The sequence below is a fragment of the Rattus rattus genome, chromosome 7 (genome assembly GCF_011064425.1).
Source record: "Rattus rattus isolate New Zealand chromosome 7, Rrattus_CSIRO_v1, whole genome shotgun sequence".
NCBI classification, from domain to species: Eukaryota; Metazoa; Chordata; class Mammalia; order Rodentia; family Muridae; genus Rattus; species Rattus rattus.
In genome coordinates, this window is record NC_046160.1 from 13,932,961 (window position 1) to 13,957,342 (window position 24,382).

Below are 24,382 nucleotides of genomic sequence, written 5' to 3' on the forward strand. Positions count from 1 at the left end.
CATCTAAACCATCTACTAAGTGTTAGAAATTTCTAACAGGATTAGATAAAATTAAGGGTAGGCCAAGACATGTGATGGTTACTTGAAATCGAAATTTGATTGGCTGCAGTTTTGTTGAGATACAGTCATAGTCAGAGTCTTAGTCACATGGCTAAGGCTGTTTGTGCATTCCAGTGGCAGGGTCAAACACCTGTCACAGAAGTGATCTTTCTGCTCTCTCCTGGCCATTAACAGGAGGCTTACAGACCCCAGCCACAACCCGTAGCTTCACTTTTCACTGCACAGTTACACATTTGGGCTTTGGGGACATTGGATTTTTTTTTCACAGATCTAGAGTGAGCTTTTCTTTCTTTCTTTCTTTCTCTCTCTTTTTTGTTTGTTTTATTTTTGTTTGTTTATCCTAAAACAACCACATGAGAATATCTATATGTAGATATAAACATAGGTATTCACACACATATGTGCACATAGGCACAGCATACTGTAGATGCACTTCTAAATATATTCCTCATTTGGGTGTGTAGAATGTGACAAATTTAGGATCAGAATTATTGGGTTCCCCTCCAAAGTACCTGTCTCACTATGTGGGTCATCATTTAAAAAGAAATGTTTCTATCTCTGCTTATCTCTGTCTCTCTCTCCCGTTCATATCTGAGTTAGAAGCTTGTTCATATGTGTGTGATCTTTCTTAGCATAATGATTCCTTTCAATTTTACCTTAAAAAAAATCAGTGAAAAAAAAAAGATTATAAAGCAAGCCAGTTTCCACTTCTATAAACCAACCCTACCATCGTGCCAAGGTTCTGTGATGGAAATTTACTGAATTACTCAAGTTTCCTGCATGCACGCACTGTCCTTTCTCACTTCTGAATCTTTGTATCACGCAGCAGGAATAGCGGGGAGAGGAGGGGAAAAAAGGGGAGACAGAAACTGGAAAGTGCAGTGGTCTCTAATGAGAAAACAAGGAAGCAGGGAGTCCAGACCAATGAAAGAATTCCTCAGGGGCAGGCAGGGCTTGTCCGGGAGAGACTCGAGGACATTTTTGTGGTAGCTCAATTGCTTCCTGCAGAATCCCTGTAACTGTTGACATCTGAGTCTCTTGTTCTGTGTCCCTGCCTGGGTGGGATGGCTGTCTGCGATGGTGAGGGAGGAAATGTAAAACACCCCAACTACTCCACCTCTCTGAAAAGAACCCAGTGGATGCCTGGACTCTGAGCTGCATTCCTGAGCTTCTCTGAAAACTGGCAAACAAGTGTTCAAGAGCCAGAGATTCACAAGGAACAGGCTCCGAGTTGTGAAATATTTGGACTTCTCCATTTGGCACGGGGCAGCTCATTGTGAGAAAATAGCTCCTCTGATAGTTAGAGCTCGCTCTACACGGCAGCCCACCAGCTCCTTCCTTCTGCACCTTCTAAAGCCACTCCAACAAAATATGAAACTCTAACTAATGTAACATTCTGAAATCACATGCTAAGGGCAGAGATTGGGGGAATAACAGAGGACACATGTGGGACTGGGGGCTTGGGTTGACCCAATACATGCTACACACACACACACACACACACACACACACACACACACACACACACACACACACACACACACACAATTTACAAACTTTTATTTGTAATTAGCATATTCAGACCAGATCAGATCAGGTAAGGGCTGTGCCTGCCAGCCCAGACGCATATCATTTCTTTGGGTTGGGAACATTCTCAATCTTCCCTATCAGCTATTTAGAAGTATTCTATTCAAATACTTGAAAAAAAAATTGTATAGTCACCAACTAGAAATTCTCCCTCCTGTGCTAGTATGCTCATGTAGTGCTTCAAACCCCACCCCACCCCCACCTCTTAGACTTGAAGGTTTTGACCAGATTTGGGGGATTATTCTAGCCCATGTTGGAGTTTGCTATCATTTCTCTCTGTTTGAAACTGTACCCCACCCCATTCCCAACGCTTTTGACAATTTTATTTTAAGGAGAAGCTCAACAGCTAAAACCGTGTGCATTGAAATTTCCTCTGTAATTTGTACTTCTCTTTATACAGAACAGGTTCAATCGTTTGGCATCTGTAAACATTTTCCTTTTAAGGGAGAGGCTGGATTTATGATGCAGAAACCCATTAACATATTGGGACAAAGAATCTGGAAGAAGCTTTTTATGTAGTATACCTATTCACTGGAAGAATTTATTGGCTTTATGTACACAGTTAGAATTTGGTTTATAATACAGTGATATTCTTTCAGACATCTCTTTCCAATACCTTTTGTTCCCTCTCCCTACTAGTGAAAGGAGGCTAGCTTGTCCTTGCTGATTATGAACTAGTAATTACAGATATTGCCTCTTTCTCTTCCTGAACTCCCTAAACTATACATCAGGATTTTTTTTTCTGCGCAAAATACATACAACAAAGAGAAACATTTAAGTTTTAAAAAACCCCTCCAACTATGTGTTGGGAGGGGGGGTCAGATAAACCTCTCTAGGAAAGAAGAGAGGAATAAAACAGTTATGAGTGGATGGGGGTGGGGCTGGAACAGGAGAACCAAGTGGGAAGGGAGAGGGCAAAGGGAATGCAGGGAGAGAGAGAGCTAAAATCAACGCAGCTTGAGGGATCTAATATGAAAATGAAAACCTAATACAGTAGAAGAATCCTTAACTGTATACATATAGGAGCTAAATGAAATTGTCGAATAACGGGGGAGATAGAGTCCCAGCTGCACATGTTTTGTCCCTAAAGAAAGCTTCTGTACCGAGATTGGATTACGTCTAAATTGAGCTGACCAAAGGGATCCCATGGGAACTGCCAAACCAACCACACTGTTGACGAGACGTTGAGGAGCCGGTGTCTACCTAGAGCCTTCATGCCTCTATGCTAGTGTCTTTGGTACAGGAAGGTACATTGCAAGTTACCAAATATAGGAGAAATATAAACACCAACCCAGCCACAAACTCTTTCATCTACAGTGGCGTCCTGACTGAAGGCCCACTCCCCAAGATGGAACCCATTCCTGATACTGTCTCTGTGACTAAGAACCTGCAAGTAGATAGCCCAGAGACCTATGGTAAAATCAAGAACCCCTGTTAGAAAGTATCAATAAAATGGCTCCCAGTGACATTCCGCTGTACCCATAGATCAGGGCCTTGCTCAGCCATCAACAAAGAAGTTTCCTAGGAACAAGTGCAGAGGTTCCCAGTTAGACAATATGCAGAGAGTGGGAGACCTTGGAACACTCAGCCCTAAACAGGATGTCCCTTAAATCTCTCCTTTCAAAGCTCAGGGGATCTTCTCGGTTCATGTTTTGAGGGCTGACCATTTGGTAGTAGATGAACAACTGGTGTGTTCTTCCCTGGGAAAGACGATTTCTCCTGCTCTCAGGATATCCCTCAGTTGCCTACAGTTCTTTGTCTAGGATTGAGGTGCTGTAGAAATTTTTAATTCTTACCTGGGGTTCCTACCCCAGCTTTGATCATTTAGTTCTGGGATAAAAGACACACACACAATCTTTATATTTACAATAAGCCCTAAACAGCACAAGAGCTGACCAGATACCTACCCTCTTTGCCATTAGAATCTACTTTCCTATCACTAACCCTGAGTTATTACTATGTTTCATCTGAGCTGCCCTTAACTCTAACATCACTGAGGGCCATGTTTTTAATGGCTCACCTAATCCATGGAAGCACTCCTCCTTCCTCCTCTACCTTCTTCATTCTTCCTGGTTCTCCTCTGACCCCGAACCCGGAAAACCTGAACCCCAGCTACGTCTCTTCTGCCCAGCTATTGACTGTTGGCATCTTTATTTACCAATCAGAAATAACTTGGGGGCAGAATCATTTAGCATCTACGTGCAGATTCTTTCTCTGGGGCAACCAGGTCTTGAGGAAACACTACTAGTGTTAGAATACAAGCAGCATCAGTCAACCCACATCGCCCTGTCTGTGTTGTCCTGTCTATTGGTCTTTCCTTTGTTCAGGTCTTGTTTGGGCAAGCATACCAGTAAGCCTTCACGGGTGTAACTTCTGACATTTTTAGGAGATACATCCTCAAAGCAAACTACCTGATACTCTGCCTCTTACCATCTTTCTGCCGTCTTTTTTGTTATGATCCCTGAGCCTGAGGGGCAGGAGGTGGGTTGTAGATGTATCAGCTGGGACTGGGCTCCATAATTCTGTGTTCTGATTGGCTGTGAAGTTTCCTTGATGAGGAATGAGGACTACACTTATCTGGTGGTATAAAACAAATTAGAATGTAGTGACGGATTATCCTGGATTCGTAACGTGCCAATTGTAGCCTCTCCTCCAAGATCCATGACTTCCCTAGCCCTGGGTAGTTGACTAGGTTCCCATGCCAGGCATGGTCTCCTTCTTGTTGAGCAGGTGTTAAGTTCAATTAGAGAGCTGTTGGTTACTGGCAAGATGTGTGTACCACTAACATACCCTCGGGGTCATCATGCCATGCTTGTCATCACTGTGGTTCATGGGCATCATAGCTGAGCACGACTATTGATTGCTTCCCCACTTTGGAAGGTGGTATGGTGTCTTCTGGACCATGAAAGTTAGTCCTTAGGAAGGAGGCTTTCAGGTCAAATCCATCTCAGAGGCCTCTGCACCCTATGTCTGAAGTTCCTGGTGTCTTCAGTAACAGGGGATTAACTTCCACCTCTTGGGGGGTGGGGCAGCCAAAGATAATAACAACACCTTATAATGTTTAGGGAGCTCCTTTGACAACCCTAGCCAACAAGTCAAAAAGGGTTTCTTATGCCTAAATGCCTAATGTTGGGCTTTTTTGTTTTGTTTGTTTTGTGTGTTTTTAAGATGGTATTTGTCTCTTGGAGGGAACATTGTCACCCCAGATGGGAAATTTTTATTTAAACTATATGTGCACATTTATGCACAAACTTACATATATTATAGTTATTTTAGGTAGATAGTTAATACTATGATTGCTACGACTTTTTCAGACATCTTAATTTTTACTCTCTATTTTCCTCTTTATTCTGTATTTACGTCTGTCCCCCTCCCTAATTAGAGCTCCCCTGGTTTTCTCATCTTCCTCTCAGTCACTTCTATATTGTCTTAATCAATGATCTCTCTTGGTTTTCTGGTTTCTGCAGTTACTCCAGGTTATAGGTTCACAACTGATCTGAAGTTGATGTGGGAAAACATCCAAAATTTGTCTTTCTGGGTCTGGGGTGCTTCGCTCAATATAATCTTTTCTCATTCCATCCATTTTCCTGCAGAATTCGTGATTTCATTTTTCTTTACAGCTGAAATTCCAGCAGTATTCTAGAGCGTATGTGTGACGTATTTCCATTATCTACTCGTCTGCTAAAGGACATGTGGGTTGTCCCCATTTTCTAGTTATTGTGAGTAGAGCAGCAATAACGATGGCTGAGTTAATATCTGCTGAGTTAATATCCTTTGGGCATGTGCCCAGGAGCAGCATAACTGGGTCAGATGGCAGTTTTGTTTCTGGCTTTTTGAGGAGTCTCCATATTGGTTTTCATAGCAGTTGTATCAGTTCACAATTTCATCAAGACAGCATGAGGGTTCCCATTCTTCATTCTCTCTTACATGTGTTGTCAGCTGTTTTGCTGATTTTTGCCATTCTGACTAGGGTAAGATGAAAGCTTAAAGTTGTTTTGATTTGCATTTCCCTCATTTCTAGAGATGATGAACATTTTTTGAGGTATTTCATGGTCATTTTTTTTCTTTTCTTCCTTCCTTCCTTCCTTCCTTCCTTTTTTTTTTCTTTTAGGACATTTTGTTCAGGTCCCAGACTCATTTTTCAAATGGGTCATTTACTGTTTGAGTTCTTTATATATTCTGGAAGTTAATCCTCTATCAGATGTGTAGCTGACAAAGATTCTGACGTTCTGCTGGCTTCCCCTCCCCCTGGGAGTCTCCTTGGCTGTTCAGAGCATTTTAGGTTTCGAAGTCTCAGTTGCCAGTTGTTAGCCTTAATCATCAGGCAAATGGAGTCAGTCCTACTAAGAACGTTAGTTCTACTATACTATGAGATACCGCCTAGGTTTTCTCTAGAAGTTTCGGTGTTTCTGGCTTCACATTTAGGTGTATCAGCCATTTGGAGTTCCTGTCACGGTGATGGAAATGGCTCTACTTTCTTCTCCATGCAGATACTCTGTTTCCCCAGCTCCATTTCTTGAAGATTTTTTTCCTATTGTATGGTTTAGCGTCCCCTCACTCACTTCCTCTTTTTAAAAGGGAACTAGCAATGACTCTTGGCTGTGGTTCAATCTAACCTGTGAGATCTCTGAAAGATGTTTCACCTCTGCTTTCCTTTCATTTAACCCTTATTTGCCAGATTTGAAGTTCATCGCCTCACCTAGCCCTCTTTCCTTGTTTTGAGGGTAGGTTTGAGGCTTGTTTTGACGTTTTAAATGATTTCTGGTTTTATATTTTTCCTGTTATTTTGTTGCATGCTGGGAAAGGAGATGCTATGACTTGTCTAGTCTTCAGTTTTTTGTTTGTTTACTTGTTTACAAAGATGTGTTTTCTCTTTGTAGCCCTGGCTGTCTTGGAACTCCCTCTCTAGACCAGGCTGGCCTCTAACTTGGAGATCTCCCTGCCTCTGCCTTCTGAGAGCTAGAGTTAAAGACATAAGCCACTACCACCTGACTTTAGTTTTCAATCTTAAAAGAAGATGGGACATAGAACAATTTATATGCAAAATTCAACACATGATCTAATTATAAATAAATTCCATGTCATAACTACTTAAAAAGGGGGGGTTATTAGGAAGAAAAATATGAGAATTTAAGATACTGTAATAGAGAAAAAAACAAGAAAATAAATACCAAAAGAGAGGAGAAGGAGAAAAGCAAACCAAAAAGGCAAAGTTTACTGTTTCTGATGATATCACTAGTGTCCTGCTTTGGATCAAAGACCTTGGTACTGGTGACTCATACCACTGTGCATTGAACACATGATAGATTGTTTAACTTCTGAAAAACACTACTTCCTTTTTTTGCCTTTATTCTAAAGCTTTAAACTTGCTGTTTGAAACAAAGTTGAATTTTCCCATGTAATTTGATGAAACAGCGACTTGGATTTTAAAGTTTATTTTGTAAAATGGGATTCATTGGCCATTGTGCCAACTATCCTGAGAGTTCCCGTCATCCCGTGTCACCGACTCTGTGCAGCCTGAGAATGTACCATGAACGCAAAGAACAGCTGAACTCTGGGAGGGAGGAATGATAAGGTTGGTGAGGGATCAAAGAGCAGACACTAAAGAAGAGGAACCCAGCGCTGGGTACAGACAACAGTGGGGATGGAAGCCCAGCATCCTTGTTCGCATGTGCTAAGGATGCTGTAGAAATTACAGAACACACAGGTGGAAGGTAGCCAGCGAGAAACAGTAACAAGACTGAGGAAGACAGGAAACAAACATGACTTACCACTCAGAGCAGGAAGGGGTTCCTTCCCTACACCTTCATTCCCTCTTGACTGTGAGACGACTCAGCTGTGAACTGGAAGCCTGAGATGATGAGCAATCATTATTCATAAATCTTTACTATCGTCATTCAATAATACCTTTATTAAGGAAATACATCTAATGGCCCACTCTTATCTAAAATATGCAACTTAATCTGACGTCACTTGGAGGGAGGAGGTGGATCTAAGAAGAGTTACAGGAAAAAATTGGGGTGAATATTGTCAAAATACAGTTGTGAGTAACGTTATGCAAACAACACATTGTACTTGAAAATATGTATGTATATGTACACATATATGCATATGTACATAAGCACACATATATACACATATGTACACATATTAAAAGAATAAAAAGAAGGGTGAATTTGAAAAAAGAGCAGATGGGGTGCAAGGGAGGGTTTAGATGGAGGAAAAAGAAGGGGGAAATTATATAATTACATTATAATTTCAAAAATTAAAAGAAATCATTAAAATGCATTATATGCATGCCTGAAATTATAAAAAGTTGTTAAAATGCTATTTTAAATGGTCGATTTGGTGGTGTTTGACCTGTGAAACCACTGGTAGAACGTACATTTCCTGCTTTGTCACCAAGAATGCAGCACTTTACTGCCTGTGAGCCTTTTGGCCAACATCGAGTAAATAAACGGAACATTCCCATGGCTCTCAATTAGTTCCTCCCTTCTACATACATTCAATTCATTTTCAAACAACTGTTCTTACAGTGATGAAATATTCAGGAAGGTTTCTTTCTCATAGTTGGGCTCATACACATCTCTCCAGCCTGCTTTTCAGCGGAGTGGCTTGGGTTTCTTTTTTTTAAATATGTACTTAGGTTTCAGTGAGCTCTACTGAAACATTTTCATATGTATGTGTGTATACATATGTGTGTATACATATGTGTGCTTACAAAAGCACAGCTTCCCCCCCCCAGTGAAAACTGGACTTCCTCTTCCTGACATGCAAAGTCTTTAAAAATTGAAAAGAATGTTCCTAATTTAAACAGACTAATTGAAGTCACTTTGAGATCTGTGCCTGTCGACTTCTAACGTCTGAATTACTTTTGTCTTATCCCTTTTCTGTTGTTAGTCTGACCTTACAGTTTATCTTCTAAGCTGTGATTAAATGCTAGATATCACACATAAAGGCTACCCAGGATAATTTCCATGTGTTACAAGGGTTTGGGGCAGAAGGAGACCATCTTTATCTAAAGTCCAACTGTTCTCATTTGGTCTAGGTACAGGTGGGTCTATTTCAGCTGAAGCCCTTCCGAGGGTTTCTGTTTCTGTGAAATCTGATGTTCTGTTCTTTCCCATACTTGTCTCACTGAAATTTCGAGAGTTCCCAGTTTCACTCCTGCCGATCACAAACATGTGCTCTGTGGTAAAGGTTGATTTGCCAGCAGCAATGTTCTTCTATAATGTTGGCTCTTCAAATACTGTCTGTCTTGGTAGCTATGTTGTGCCTTCACACACAGAGCACACACACACACACACACACACACACACACACACACACACACACTTAAACTCTTCCTTACCTTGCATACACCATAGTTTATGGTACCACTATGTCATAATTAATCCAGTTGTCCTAACTGGGAATCTTTCATGCCTAAATATGAGACCATCAAATTCCACTCAGTTTTCTTAATGCGTCTCTAATCTCACTGTCCCCTGTATTTCTACTGCTAAGTCACTACTTTAGTTGTTTTTGAGAAACAATGTTCTAAGCAATGGGTAAATTCTCAGAGCAGAATCTGAAAGTCACAGTGTATCTGAGGTCTGTCACAGCACAGCCAAGGTCTGGGCCTCTTAGGCTCTCTAAGTCCTGTGTTCTAAATTTAGAACCCTGCACTCCCACCCAGGCTCAAGCACTGGGAGTCCAGTGTAGAAGGGTAATAAAGAGAGGGTTGAAACTTCATGCAAACCGCAGCAACACGAGGGGACATTGGGTAAGAAGAAGGAAATGGGGGGTTTTCTGTATTTAATTTTCTCCCAAGTAATCAGTTGCAGATTTGTGCTAGGGGGAAAAATGCACAATGATTTGAAAACTTTGCGAGCCAGCTGATTATTGAGAGGGTGATATGATAGGGTGAAATCCATTTCATTGCCTTGAGAACCTTTCACAGAGGCTAATTAATTAATTGGAGTAGTCTTTCCCCTAGACAGGCAAACTATTACTTGGATTATTATCTTCATTTTGCCCGTGTCTATTTTGATAACAGAAGTCTTGTCTAACAAACTCAGTAATTTCTGAAGGCCTTATCACTCACCGAAGATTAATGGGCAGCAGAGTAAAGAAAGGAACTCAGAAAGGACATGTTGATCAGATAGAGCGAGAGCCCGCTACTGCCTTAAAATGCATCGACGACTTAAAATACTCGGTCGCCTTAAAATATGCCAGTGCCGTAAAATACACCATTGCCTTAGAATACGTTTATGCCTTAAAATACGCTGATGCCTTAAAATACGCTGCGGCCGATGTCAGGAGCTGTGTACACTATTGCTGTAAAGGCCCAGAACTTCGTTTATGAGGCAGTACAAATCAGATACCATTTTATAGTGTACTTTCGAGAAAAGCTGCCAGGCATTCCTGAGTGTAACAGAGGATCTTCCTGTAATACAAACCATTCCAAATTTGGGGAAACATAATGGGAGTATTTCGATGAGCTGCCAAAGTCAAGTTCTCGTCTGAGTCAACGAATACGCTTGGCTCTCCAGAGAGGAGGCTGGAGAACGGCTCCAGAAAGGAGAAGGAAACTCTGTGCCTCGTGTAGACACATTTACGAAAAGACGATTGATCTTGTAACTCAGCTAATCTCTGTCCTGGGTGACTTTTCCCATCGCACTGTACATTGAAGCACGGAACCCCTGGGGACTGAGGTCTCACTATTAACAGGCGAAATGCATAAGCTCTAAGTGAAAAGGACCAATCTTCACACTCCTGCTGGATATGATAGATTCTGGGGGGGCAGAAAGGGAATTTCCCTGATTCAAGTCTGTCCCAATTAAATCAGGGTCTTTGTGTCTGGGACCTCAGGCATAATCGGTTTTTAAGAATGGTCTAAAGGATTCCTCTGTACAGCCCACGGACAGTGGTTCGAAACGGAGCAGGGATTGTTGTCCTCGGCGTGTATTTACACCATCTGGAGAAACCTGAAGGACTACAGAGGCTAAAGCATCGCTGAGGAAACGGAAGCAGCCTAGGCTAAGGAAGGGCACAGGGTGCGTAGCCATGGCTCCACACCCTGCAAGGATCAGCATCAACATCATCCCTGCAAAATCACAGTTCCCCATTCACATCTACAGAACCACAGTATCCAGGAGTGGACCAAGCCCTCTGTGCTTTCCTAAGTTTCCTGTCAGTTGTGAAGTAGTCTGACCTTGGAGCTTGCTAATAGAGCCCATAAGACCTGGACTCTAAGACCAGACTGCTTGGGTTCAATCCTCACTCCTTCTTACAGAGAGACCCAGGCTAGTTAACTTTCTCATGCTTCAGCCTTCCCTTCTGTCAATGGAGACAATATTTATGGTCCTGCAGAGAATATTTTTTTTTAAAGTGGGGTAAGTGATATTTGACCAGGGCCTGGTATATAATAAACACTATGTAGTGCCTGTTAGCAAACATTCATATGCATCATTCTTTTAAAAATGGTATTTTTGAAGTCTTTCTGAACCAATTGACCATCATCTCTACAGGGAGGAACTTTTACCTGAAAAATCAACTCCCCTGTAAGGCAATTTTCCAGAAAGATGTTCCTGCATGAGGAGACATTTTGAATCTCAAGGTGATCTGGTTTTGATTTGGATGGTTTCTCAAGACAGGGTTTCTCCGTGTAGCCCTGGCTGTCCTGGAACTTGCTTTGTAGACCAGGCTGGCCTTGAACTCTGAGAGACACCAGCTTCTGCCTTCCAAGGGCAGAGACTAAAGGTGTGCACCGCTGCCCCTCAAGCTGATCGTACAGTATGTGGGGCTGCCTGTGATTTGCCCCTATATGTAAATGCCTTTCAAATGAGGTGGAGGTGGTGGCAAGGTCAGGTAGAGGGGGAACCTGGGCATCCTTCAGAGTATGTGGTGAGACGCGGTCTGGACAGCAGCCATCCCATGTGATGAGCTGACAATACCTCCATCGAGACACCATCCCCAAGCATTCCTTTGAAGAAGGTAAAAGATGAAATGAAGCAGAGTGTTTTTAGGGGTCTGAGGGAGGCATATCGTCCAGCAATTATTCTGGAAGTGACTCTTCTAAGGAAAGTGCATTGGGTGGCGGTGACATCTGTGGACTCAAGAAACACTCCTTGAGATGACAAAAACTTGGGCCTGTTCCTGCAAGCCTTCCATTAAGCTATTGAAAGAGTGATTCATTATGGGTCCCCACACCTCACAGACTGGATCCCTCCCCAAAGCTGCTTTGTCATCCTCTTGTGGGTCGTAGTTGTGTTTCCCCTAAGCAGTGATCCCTACATGACACAGGACACTCTACCTGACACACTACATGGCATGTGGGGGTTACCGGACATCCCTGCCCGTGCCGCGGCTTCTGAATTTCCATTAAATAAAAACTCTTCTTTCCTGTGGAGAAGGATCACATTTCATACCTCTTTTGTGTACTTCGTGGTTCTCAACAAGAAGTTCTCAATAATTGGTTGCTTTTTCTGATGTTTTGCTTTTTTGCCTTGGTTGCCTAGAAACACAGACTTAAATATGTGAGTTTAATTACAGAAACATTTTTTTTGGCTGATTCAATTAAATCTCCATATCTTTTAGGTAGTTCCAGTTGTCTGTGTTTTCTTTACTTCAACTTTTAAAGGAATAGAATATCAATTTATTAAAGAAAAGTATTCTTTTCAGGTCGGTTAAAATCCTTTTTTTGTCTCAAACTATATTTAATATCTTCTATGTTTCTATAGTTCTGTCTGATTTAAAGAAATGTATATTCTGGCAGATGTGTGTATATGCATATATGTGGGCATGCTTCAAAAGAATCATCATACTATACTATATATGTAACAGAAAGCAGGAGTTCTCAACCTTCCTAATGCTGTAACCCTTTAATGTAGCTATGTATGTTATGATAACCCCCAACCATAAAATTATTTTGTTACTATTTCATAACTACTTTTGTTACTGTTATGAATAATTATGTAAATATTTAATATACAGAACATCTGATATGTGACCCCCAAAAGGGTTGAGACCCACAGGTTGAGACCCACTGTCACAGGGTATAATACAGAGTGACTATGCGATGTCCATACAAAACAAATGTAGTCATGTATACAGTATAACACATATGTAATATAGATAGTTCATACATGAGATATATTCATGTAACTATAGACTGCTTATGTGTATTTTAGGGAAAGAGAATGCCTTTGACTTTCATTAGTTTATCCCAAGAGTTTTTACTCTCCTCTTGCCCTCCATAAAACCAAAGTCAACTAAAAAAGTGACTAACTGGAAACCACCTAGGAATTCAGTGACCTGAACTGTGAGGGACGTGTGTGTGTGTGTGTGTGTGTGTGTGTGTGTGTGTGTCTGTGTGTGTGTGTCTGTGTGTGTGTGTGTGTGTGTGTGAACATACCCATGTATATATCAAAATGTCACTTGGCTATTGGGTTGGTTTGAATATGCTTGGCCCTTGGGAAGTGACACTATTAGGAGGTGTGGCCTTGTTGGAGGAAGTGCATCACTGTGTAGGTGGGCTTTAAGGCCTCCTAATGCTCAAGCTCTACCCAGAAAGAGAGCCTCCTCCTGGCTGCCTGCTGACGGGCATCCCCTCCTGTCTACTGTGGATCAAGATGTAGAATTCTTAGCTCCCTGTCCAGCACAAGGTCTGCCTGGATGCTGCCAGGTTTTCCACCATGATGATAATAGACTTAACCTCTGAAACTGTAAGTCCTTTGTAAGAATTGCCTTGGTCATGGTGTGTCTTCACAGCAATAAAACCTTAAAGTTATCGTAAGTATATGCAATAAAGAGACTCTAGTGAGTACAGTAGTCAGTCTGTGGCTGACACAGCTTTGAGCTCCCTGCAGCAAACACACCAAGGCCCACATTTCTAAGTTGCTCCTAGCCAACAGCTGAGTATGGAGTAGGTGGTCACGAATATGAAGCCATTGGGACCTAGTGTTCCTGCTCGAAGGAGGGAGTTCTCTCAAGAAGAACAAATGTCCCCGTGCTGCCCACAGCTCAGCCAAGTTTCCTGTGTAGCCCTGCAGACTGCAGCTCTCCACGCCTGATTCCTCTACCCACTTTTCTTCTACAGAAAGCAGGTTTGTAGCATGACCTGACCTTTTCTCTTTCAGAAGTGACATTGTCTAGGAAACACATACAGTTCTTATTCACCTTAGTACCTGCCTCCCAGAAGACCTCAGTGGTGGCTGTGACCATGAGAAGGGGACTTTTAGGTTCTCTTTTACTCCACTTTAACACCTTTTCCACATTCTGCCTCCTCTTTCCACTAGCTCAGGCTTTCCCCCTCAAGCAACAGCTGTGACCTTTTAGCAGTGTTTGCCTTTGCCAGTCACGTGGTCTTTTGCCATTTACTTTCCCAACGGGAACACCAAGCTTGAGCTGACTGGAAACAGCGAATGTTATCTTTAATGAATCAAAAAGCAAATGTAAAAAGCCTAAAAAGTGCCGGGTTATTAGGGAAAAGTCCACTCCAATTGGAGATTAGAGGAGTATACACACACACACACACACACACACACACACACACACACACACACACACACACGTTTATTTTCCTCTGTAGGAAATAGCGGTGCATTCAAATCTCAAAACAGATATCTACTAATAATAATGAGAAAGAAGTAACCAATAAAATGCATCCTATGCCTTGCCGGATAATCTAAGAATTGTGGGTGGGCTTTGCCATGGCATGGACTGGCGAGCTTGGTTTCACTTTCCACCTTCCTATGTCAGCAATAGTCAAGGCTAAGGAAAGTGCCCGGGGAAATGACTGTGGAGGAAGAGGACAGGCCGTGCAATTCTCAGTGTTTCATCAAGCATTTAATATAACTTCATGTCTTCCAAGTAATCTGTGCAATTTATGGAATGTTTCGCTCCATTTTAATTGTTAAACATGTAAATGGCCCGGATAACCACAAAAGCTAGTGACTAAAAGGTGAATAGTGGGCTGTCACCAAGCGGGCCATCTGCAGACAGGCAGAAAGGATACGTCTTTGAAACGTCTTTGCAGCACTGAATTCTAAGGTCAGGAAATTCTTCTTTAAATTAAATCATCATAGACGTAGACCTACTTACTGACTACCACTAAGTTTATAAAACCTGTTCCCTTTGAGATGTAAACAATGAAACACACCATGAAATGCGATTTTTCTATCTCATAGAGATTTCGTTTCAGAGTTAGAAATACTGAAGCTGTCCTTGAATCTCTTCACTCTCTTCCTCAATCTCTCCCTTCCTCTCCCACATCTCTAACATCATCCATTCCTCCACCTTTCCTTCTTCTTCCTCTCTCCTTTCTCTTTTCCTATTTTCAAAGTCTAAAGGGCGCACCTAAGGACCCCCAGGGTGTCATTTGGTTGTTTATTCGATCAGCACTCAAAAAGACGTGAAGGTTTCTCATCCATTTCCACCTTACCTACTCCTCAACCAATAAAAAGATAAGAAACCTGTGTTGAGTTCTCTGGACCAAATATCTGGACAATTGAATGATGCTGGCCTTGCCTGATTCTTCCCATCTGTATATGGCCCCAAAGCTGACTGAGAATTCTCCATCTATCCGTATACGGCCCCACAGCTGGCAAGAATGCCTCTCATCTTTAATTTACTCTTCATCTTTATAATCTGTTCCTCTCATTTTCCCATGGGAAACAACCAATGAAGCCCAAACGGACCAACCCAACCTTTCCTAGGCTCACGCAGCTTACCACATCTGATGTTTAAAAAAAAAAAATAGTAAAAATGGCTTCTATGAGTCACTAAGGACAAACAGCATTCCCGAAGGAAACAAACCTCGCTAGCGGAATCATATTAGAGCTCACTTTGAAAATAACGCAGGTCCTGGTAGGCCAGAGTGGAATTTAGCCTGAATTCTCAGCGTCTCCAGGATACTTTGTATTTACTGCTCAGTCTCCACACAGATGATCTGTTCCCCTCCGTTTTTTAATTGCAATGAACAAGCATAGGAATCAGAAATAACTTCTAAATTTTGGTGCGACCCTTACCATGCTCCTTTAAATGATTGCTGTAAGACCAAGGGTAGTTAACTATAGTCTTCTTTGGCTTTCAGATTTGAGGCTGTGGCCAGAATATTAGTTTCAAGCCTAGTATACACACACACACACACACACACACACACACACACACACACACACACTCACACTCACACTCACACACAAACACTCACAGAAAGAAAGAGACAGACAGAGAGAGAGACAGAGACAGAGACAGACAGAGAGACAGGGGGTGGGGCTCAGAATCATTGGAACAGGAGTCCCAGGAACGGAGGTATGACAGCTAAGTGTGACAGAATCCAGATGAGCTATCCCAGATCCTAAAGAGCCTGGGAGGCCAGACAGAATCTGACTTTTAGAGATTAACAACACAGCAGTGTTCAGAGTGAAAAACACAAAATAAGACATAAATCGTGGGGATCTAGGGTGTGGCATGCAGAATTCCTCTGCACCCTGCATTGTCTTTGTAATCTTTGTATATCTAAAAGGCTTTTAACTATTAGGTTTATTAAAGTAGTAATAGAAAGGTCAATGTCTACCTGAGCATGGAAACAGAGTGGGAGGGGACTTGTGGATTTTTTTTTATTTTCATAATATTTTATAGATTATTTAGAAATCTCACATCATGACTTGCGAGTTCGAGGCCAGCGTGACCTCCACAACACGTTCCACACTCCTCAAAACAAACCAAGAGTAAACGTAAGAGGCTACCACTGGCGATTCAGCTCCAGTGCAGTTAGGGAAGGAGCACATGGCGGGGGACCTGCGGGGGCTGGCGCGAGGAGCGGGGCGACTAATGAGAAGCAGGGCGATTACACTTCACATCTAAAGTTCTCTAACTGGGTCCGGAGGGAGGCAATAAAGACCTGTGAAATTTACACCCAAATCTGAACAGAGTCCAAACATCACCAATTGCCAGGGAACCTACCCAACATCGGACAAGAAATTCAAACCAGAACATTTCCCGTCTTTAGAGAAGTGTGAGTTTTACTTTTCTTCGTCTCTCCTTTTTCCTTGGGAAGAACAGTCAAGAAGGAATGAGGCACTGGAATCAGATGGGAGAGAGAAAAGTTGAGACTAATAGCACAAAACCAAACACAGGGCTGGACCCGAAGCAAGTCTGGGCTGTGACCAGAATTTGAGCCTTTCCAACATGCGTCTGAATGAAGAAATCTTCATAGCCAAATGCATGGGTATGGAACTACAGGCAACGGATGGTCATAGGCACATTAATCTTCCCAAATTCCACAGAACGCACTCATTCAGGTCAGCTGGTACCCAAATTGATGCCATTAACACCCTCCCCTTTCTAGCAAGCTGCCTCCCTGAGGTCCAAGGTGATCCTTCGGATTTTATAAAAAGATTGCTTCTTTCCCTTGGTTGTAGGGGAAGAGCTCTGGAGATGTGTGTGTGTGTGTGTGTGTGTGTGTGTGTGTGTGTGTGTGTGTGTGTAGAATGGAGTTTATTTACGGCATTGGAAGTTGGGGAATAGAGACAAAGAGAGGAGGAGAGGGAGGGTGGGAGGGAGGGAGGGAGGGAGGGAGGGAGGGAGGGGTAGAGGAGTAGAAGGCTGTCCATGAACCATGGATGGAGATGGGGGAGGGGAATGGGGAGAGAGGAGGAAGAGGGTAAGGGAGTAAGAGCAAAGCGCTGGACTCTTAAGGACACTTTTGTCTGAGTCAAGAACACACCTAACATGCTTTTCCAGGAATGGAAATTTTCATATGAAAAATCGTATTTGGAAACTCAACAGAGAATCAATTAAAACCAGAACTGTGCTGCATAATAATGAGGACGGGAAGCCAGAGTCCCTCATTTGGCCATTATTAATGTTTATACTTCATCTGAATACATAAAATTTTCATCATTTATGAGAACTCACTTAAAATTGACCTGATGTTTAACATTGACCAGTACAGTACATATATTTTCATGATAAATTATGTTAATATGGTTAATTTTTCTTTAACCTTCTATAACTGGTAGACATGTTTCCTTCTTCCAGGAACGCTGAGGAATTAAAGTGTTCCAAAACAGCATTTAAGCTGAGAAGAGAAGCGACCATAATTGAAAACTAGATAGAGCAAAAGTCCTCAGGTCCTCACACACCCCACCGTCTCCCTCTGGGATCCCGTGAGCCTTGGCCTAGTGTTCCGGCTGTCTTTGCCGTTTTTCAGAGCAGGTAAAAACTTGTGGCCAGTGTGTGGAGAAACACTATGGATTTCTACCGAGCCCTAGATAGAAGGTGTAGCACCAGAGTCCTCCCTCTCCTACTCTTTCTCCTTTTATCCCAACAGTACAAGGTCTGAGCAACTGTTACAAGAGGAGAGAAACCAGGCACCTGAGATCCTACTTCAGTGAAAATGGCTCAAGAAAATCACTCTGTCAGCCTCACACTAGGACGTGACCAAGAAATAAAAGCTCTCTGAGCTTAAATACTATGATCTGAAAGTTTACTATACAGTAAGACTTAGAATATTCTGACTGATCAGAACACACGGGCTTCCATTTTTGCCTTTAATTTTATTTGAACACTTTGAAATTTGTCTTGACAGGTTCAATTTTAGCCAGGTCTTTCTTTCCAATGCCTTAGAGCCCTTCTGAACTCTCTTACTAGACAAACGTTTTCTCTCATGAAGAATCGACACAGTTCATCAAAACACCGATGCACTCTGTAACCTTGGAGACAAGAGTAACACTTAATTAGAGTAATTGGTTTTTCTCTCTGGAGTATGCTGCACACCCTGTCACATGGGTTTCATCTTCTATGTGCTTTCTAACAATTTAGTTTTAGTTTATTTTAACCACTTAATCCAGTTTGAAAAAAAAAAGGTATAAACAAATATTTCAAGAGCAATCCCACTGAGTAAATGGAATGAAACTTGGGCCAAGACTTTTCCTTAAGGAACATTTCATTTGCGTGATATTAAAAGCTGTCCATCGGTGTGTCTCTCTAAGTGGACATCATAGATGCAATATGGCGATTGATGCATGGGAGTGTCTGCTTATGAGAAATTCAGGCTCAGAACTTCACAAGGGCTACTGCAGTCTAAATGTTTGTGGACCTCCACAATTCATAAAACCTAGCTCTGTGTGTTAATGGTAAGAGATGAAGGTTTTAGAAGCTGGCCCCCTCGTAGGTAAGCTTAGACTCCTCATAAAAGAGGCCTCTGGAGCTTTTGCTTTTGTTGTTCATTCTGCCATGCAAGGACGTAGTAAGGAGGTACTGTCTACTGGCAAGCAGGTCCTCACCATACACTGAACCTGCTGACACTTGATTTTCTATTTCTCAGCCTCCATACCTGCAACAACTAAACCTCTGTTGTTTATAAACTCCCCAGGCTTTGGTGGTGTGTAATAGCTGCCTCAACAGATGAAGCCATGAGTGAAAATTCAATGTCTCCACCATGTTAAGCCTACAGAAGACTTTGATATGGCCGCCTGTGCTTATGGTATCTCCCAGCCCCCAAAAGATGCTTTTGGGCTTTGTCCTAGAAAGGAGTCAAGGGCAGCCCAAGGTACTCTGAGGATACAGGTGGCGGTGGTGGTGGCAGGAGGTGGGAGGCATCCCCTCCTTCACTCCAGGTCTGCCAGGAAAAGAGAGAGACCTTGTGCTGTGGTGGCAGCACACTGGTCCTTCTGGAACATCTGGATCCTCAAACTAAGCTAGCCTCAAATGAATTTCTGGATTCCCATCCCCAGTAGAAACATAGGATCAGAAAGCGAGCTCCTTTGTGGCTGGATGATGCAAACTGTTGAGATTCTTATTCAGAAGAAGGGAATCTGGTAATAAAACACGATTATGAAACCATGAGATGGAACTTAGAGTCATTAATAAACAACATTGCATTTTTAAATGGTGGATTATGGACCAATTATAAATGTAAAGATATTCCTTTATTTCAAAGGAAGACATTTATAGAGTTCATTAACATGAACTTCCAAGAGTTGAATTAGATAAAGTTAACTTTTAAGTTTTAATAGTGTAAGTGCCAAATAGTATGTTCTTTTATAGATGGAGAAAATGAATAGTCCATATTTTATATCCATGAGAAGGTAATGTTTTAAAGCAAGACATAACCAGATTGTAATGGATAAAATTTGGAAAAATTGTTAAAGGCAAAATATTTGATGGCTTCTAGGAAAAGGGGAACGTTCACTATTGGCATCTCCTAACCAAAACATTTTGCCCAAGGCTTGTCACCAATTCACAAACCAAGCCACTGAATGATATTGGTTTGGACAGAATCAACAACATTTTCCTAAGAGCAATGAGATGCCAACAGTGCAAGAAGGCGACACCAACATCATGTCCTTCCTTGTAACCTGTCACTATTGTAAAGCCAAAGGCCATATTTATCAAAGTTCACTCTTTACTTTTTCCTCTACCGAAGCAGCTTTGGCCTTGGATGAGGCATATGTGGAGGTCCCAGATTTCTGGGTCTAGAATGAGAAGGCACTCACTGTAGAGTCTCTCCTCTCTCCTTTATGTCATGTGTATACACCTAGAGTTCCCAAGAACTGTGAAATACCTAAGTGTGTTATGCATGAGGCTGCTTTACTAGATTGCCTGGCTTAACTAGATTGCGTCCATAGGTGAGGAAAAAGGCAATCTCTTCCTTCTGAAGGAATGACAAGCTTCCCCTTTCAGTGTTTAGCAGACCCACTTCTGCCTAAGACACAGCCTCCACCACATTTTTTGTTCGATTCTTTGGTTTTTGGTTTTTGGGTTTTAGTCAATGGAAGGGATGAGAATGGGACTAGGAAAAGAAAGCCCACAGAACACAGCTAGTAAGTAGGGACGGAATAGCTTGTGAAGATACTCGGGGGAGTTGTCCTTAAAACATAGAATAGGAGCTAGGGACTAAAGGTACAGTCAATGTCCCCAGGTCTGGTAGATGGAGGTGTTGTGGCTTCATGTTTGTGTGGCTGCCTGAGCTTCCAGCAGAGGCACCTAGAGCTCTGAGCACTAGGAAGCCATGAGAGAAGTCAGCCCAGGGCAAGGCTGCATCATCCTCTGCAGTACCACATGAAGACCGAAGCCCTAGGGAGAACCATGCTGAACGCCTCTCCAGTGTTTCTAGACCTGGTTTCCTGTAATCACCTCAAGTGAGGGGCAAGGAAAGAACACTAAACGTTTACTTGGGATTTCCCAACCAGCTGGTGAGTAGAAGTCTAAGTCAGAGTTGCTTTAGAAAAAAAGAAGATGAGATGTCTACATGTCCAAAATTACAGAGCAAATGCAAACCGATTGCATGCAGACATACTTTTTTTTTCCTCCACATCAGGAAAACTGCCTAGAAACGTCTTCAGATTCTGAAAGGTTCCTATAACGTGAAACAGTTCAAAGCCTCTAGTCTAGGAGATACACAGTGGTTTCAGGTGGATTTCCAGAGATACGGATTTATGAACAAATGATTCTTAAGAAGGCAGTTCTAAAGGAGGCTGACACAGAAGTGGGTAGAGCCCCAGAAGGAGGGGGAAGCCAGGTAAGTGGCTGGCCTTAGGCTAGGTCTACTAGAAGGCGGCTTCTCCCTGACCCAGCAGGTCGCTTTACAGTGTTGCACCACCTTCAGACCCTTCATCAAGGGCCATCGGCAGAGTTTGGAGACTAAATTTTTAAGACCTTTGGGCTGAAGAACTCTTTGAATTGTCTTCTAAATGCTAAAGAACAGTTCTCCCAAGAGCTTCAGACACTGACTTGGAAATAAAAGCGCAACGCAGAGGCAGGGGAGTCTGATTGGGGCGGGGGGGGCGGTGAGTAGAAGCCCCAGGACGATCCTTCACTCCACCCCAAGAAAAATGTACTTTAAAATGTATTTTGTAAACAGAAGGACAAGGAGATGAGCATAAGAACATCAAAAAAAAAAATGTCCAGCAGAAAGCTAGACCTACATCAGGGAAACTGTTGGTGTGCCCTAGGGATAGACTCAGAACAAGAATGGAAGTCCAGCCCATTCACTCAGTTGCCTCTGCTCTAAAACTCTGTAGGCCTTTCTTCTCTCACAGCCCCTCACAGGTCAATTCTGCATGTCTTGAGCTCTGGCCATAACTCTGGGCTTGGCACTTCCCTGTTCCGTGCCCTCTTGTAAAGCCCCCTTCTGAGCCTGTCTCCTTTCCTGGGTCATCTCATCAGCAACTTTTTCCTCTAGGACATTTTCTGTTTCATTTTGATGTAGCCTAGTTCTGCTTTGCACAATGGGACTCCTTTCTGTCACCAAGCATGTTTGTATAAGGTGCATTCTGACACAAAGGAAGTTCTCTCGGAGAATTGAAGTTGGTGGTACTTCCTGACTCACTGTTTAAACAGCTGGCTACCTAGACAATTGATATGTAGTATGTGCACACACACACACACACACACACACAGAGAGAGAGAGAGGGAGAGAGAGAGGAGAGAGAGAGAGAGAGAGAGAGAGAGAGAGAGAGAGAGAAATTGAGGTATACAGGATGAGTACCTGAGGTCGTTTCACTAACTGGCCATAAAACAAAGACCAAACTCAAACATTCAGCTCCTTCCATGGTCTTTGCTTCCTAGCACACTGCCTCCCAAGTATTCAAGCATTTTATATCAACAGCAATAAATATAAAATAGTTTCTCGGGGAAAAGCAATTCAAGCTAAGTGCCAAATACATTCCTTAGATACATGGAAACAAGTTAGTAGTCGTTCCAAAATAAAACAAATGAGCTTTCCCAGACAGTAACAGATGATTCTGCTGGGCTAGAGGAGACAGATGGGAGAGACTGTTAATTTGAAAAAGCTATGGCTTCAATAATTTTCTTCATTCAATAGTTGAAAATTTTTTTAATCAAAAATAAAATACTTCTGTATGGATCATCCAGTTGAAGGGGGTTTCGGTAAAATAAATTCATTTTCTTCCCTTCACACAGAAAGGGCTATTATTGTCTCCATTGCTCAAGAAGTTAGCTGTGTACAAGAAATCATGTTACTGGCTCAAGAGAAAGGTAAAGGGCAGACCCTCTGTTCCCTCTTCTAGAAGCTGCATCTTCATGGTTCTTTTCTAGCAAATTCTATCCCACGATTTACTCACAAGAGAGAGCTGTTTTTTATAATCCTCCCAGCAGCCTCGTGTGACAAGTCAGTCTTTACTTCATTTCTGGTAAACTGAATCCTGGAGAAATTAAGAAACATGCATAAAAGTAGCACACTAGCACGTGACATACTGTGTCCCAAGTCTAATGACATAGCACGCCCCAAACCCCACCTGCTGCCTACAAACTGCATGCTCTGTCCTTACACTGCTGTCCAGTTACTGTCATTTCCAGAGGAGACATGTTTATGGATGTGCCAGCTTGGATGTTACAGGGGAAAAAAGCAAGGGGTCTTGGCTATGGTGTGAGGTGCTACAGGTAAGCGGTTACCCCCTATCATATGGTTTCTTGGCTGTACGGGCTCTGAGTCTCAAAGGCTTCCAGTGAATCAGTGATAATTCCGTGTCCTGTTCTATTCCAGAAGCCTGGCTTAGATCAGCGACCAAAACGGAAAAGTCCTTGCCTGCTGGGATTTACATTCCTGTGGGATGAGGCAAACATGAACAAATGATGAGATATAAAATTTGGCAAGTGGTGATAAATGCTATGGAAAATTAAAGCAATAAGAAAGCCTCCGCATGAGTGGGATATGTGTGTGTGTGTGTGTGTGTGTGTGTGTGTGTGTGTGTGTGTGTGTGTGTGTGTGGGCGCGTAAGCATGCATGTTTGCATATGTGTCTTTGTGTGTGTATAAGAGTGTGACTTCTATTGTACAGGATGTTCAGGAAAGTCACATCTGAAATGGGACCTGAAAGAGACGAGGGAGCTGTGTGTACAGGTGTCGGCTGGCGCTTTCTGAACAGAGAAAGCTGCAAAAGCTCAGCCCCTAAGGTCTCCTCACCTCAGTGGGTCTTAGAAGCAAATAAATAAATAAAAAAATAAAAAATAAATCAATAAAAGAAAAAAACACAGTCCAGTATATCTGGGAGTTTATACATTTGCCTTCATGTATAAGACATTTAAAAGCATAAGAAAAAAGCATGTCTGTTTCAGTGACAATCAGTAATAGAAGGTTCCGTGGTTTGAATACTTTTGTCCCCAGAGGTTCATGTATTGGGAGTTTTTGCCCCAGGGAAGTGAAACCTTTAAGAGGCATTGGCCTAAAGAGAGGTCCTTAGGTTGCCAAGGGCACTTCCCTCTGGAAGGAATATTGGTTTCCAGGAGGGAAGGCTCTAAAGCTTGAGCCCGATGCCAAGTCTCTCTTTGCCTTTCTATAAGCAAATGTGACCCTTTCCCCCTTTCTCCTCTCATTCACCATGAGGCTCCAAGTGAGCCATGCTGTGTGAACCTGCAGTTCCTAGAGCTGCATGGGCCAATGTCACGGAACAGGGACTTTGGAACGGCTGTGTCCAGCAAACTGGCAGTGCAAGTTAAAGTTACATGCTACAAAGAGAATAAGTCAAATACAATGGGATTGCTGGGGAATAAATGTGGTTTCCAATCACAGAGGGTCAGCATTCAACCTCTGGTTTCAAGGCTTTCCTTTGCATTCAGCCTTTGCATTTACAGTTGAGTGAAATGCACAGTGTTCTCATTTGCTTTGCTTTGTTTTGAGAGAAGATCTCGCTATTTAACCCAAGCTCGTCTTAGAACTGACTATGGAGTGCGGTCTCAAGCCTATCGTCTTCTTATCCCTGCTTCCCCAGTCTTTTTCTTCAGTG